The sequence below is a fragment of the Myotis davidii genome, unplaced genomic scaffold (genome assembly GCF_000327345.1).
Source record: "Myotis davidii unplaced genomic scaffold, ASM32734v1 scaffold1412, whole genome shotgun sequence".
Lineage (NCBI taxonomy): Eukaryota > Metazoa > Chordata > Mammalia > Chiroptera > Vespertilionidae > Myotis > Myotis davidii.
Window position 1 is genome coordinate 31,951 of NW_006283640.1, and position 1,256 is coordinate 33,206.

Here is a 1,256-nt window from a genome sequence, read left to right on the forward strand (position 1 = left end):
GCAGAGCCCTCCTTGCAAAACAGCAGCAGCAGCGGGGAGGGGGGCGGGGGAAGAATACCTAGGTAACATGACATTTATAAGTATATAACCCACATCACTCCCTAAAGCATTTTTTCTCATATATAACTTCTCTGGGGCTTCAGTGCCTTGTGAATATGACATTTTGTGTTCAATTTATTATTTTATTTTTTAAGATATATTTTATTTTTTACAGAGAGGAAGGAAGAGAGAGAGTTAGAAACATCGATGAGAGAGAACCATCGATCAGCTGCCTCCTGCACACCTCCTACTGGGGATGTGCCCGCAACCAAGGTACATGCCCTTGACCAGAATTAAACCTGGGACCCTTCGGTCCGCAGGCCGACGCTCCATCCACTGACCCAAACCGGTTTCGGCAGGAGTTCATTTTTTGAATAGTAAGAGTTATATGTTGCAGGGGAGGGGCATCAGGATTTAGGATGATTAGAGAGAATTATTGCTCGGCTGCCTCCTGCAGGTCCCCCACTGGGGATCGAGCCCACAGCCCAGGCATGTGCCCTTGACCAGAATCAAACCTGGGACCCTTCAGTTCACAGGCTGACGCTCAACTGAGCCAAACCAGCCAGGGCTCGTCATTAATGTTTCTAGCTCTCCTCCCTTCCTCTCTGAAATGAATAAAATAAAATTTGAAAAAAGAAGCGACTTCCCTAACCGGTTTGGCTCAGTGGATAGAGCATCGGCCTGCGGACCGAAGGGTCCCAGGTTTAATTCTGGTCAAGGGCATGTACTTTGGTTGCGGGCACATCCCCAGTAGGAGGTGTGCAGGAGGTGGCTGATCGATGTGTCTCTCTATCCCTCTCTCTCCCTCCCTGTAAAAAAACAGTAAAATATATTTTTTAAAAATCAATAAAATATATATATTTTTAGAAAGCAATTGATGTATGCAATTAAGTGGAACAACAAATTGATGCTTCTTTCTCCCTCCCCCTCTCTCTCTAAAAATCAATCAGTAAAAGAGATGGTAGAGAGTTGGGGCCCCTCGGGGCCAGAGCTGGAACTAAAGCCTGGATAGGTCCCCCTGAGAGGTGCTCCTGAGGCACAGGGAGGGTGCAGAGGCCGCCCCACAGACCTGGGGAGGGTGCAGAGAGGCTGCAGAAGGGGCAGGAGTCTGGCAAATTCCAGACCGGCTGGTGGGTGTCCTGAGCGAGGGAAGGGGAGCCCTGCAGGCCGCTGTGGGCGGCTCGTGTGGATTGTAAGAGTGATGGGAGCCCCTGGCG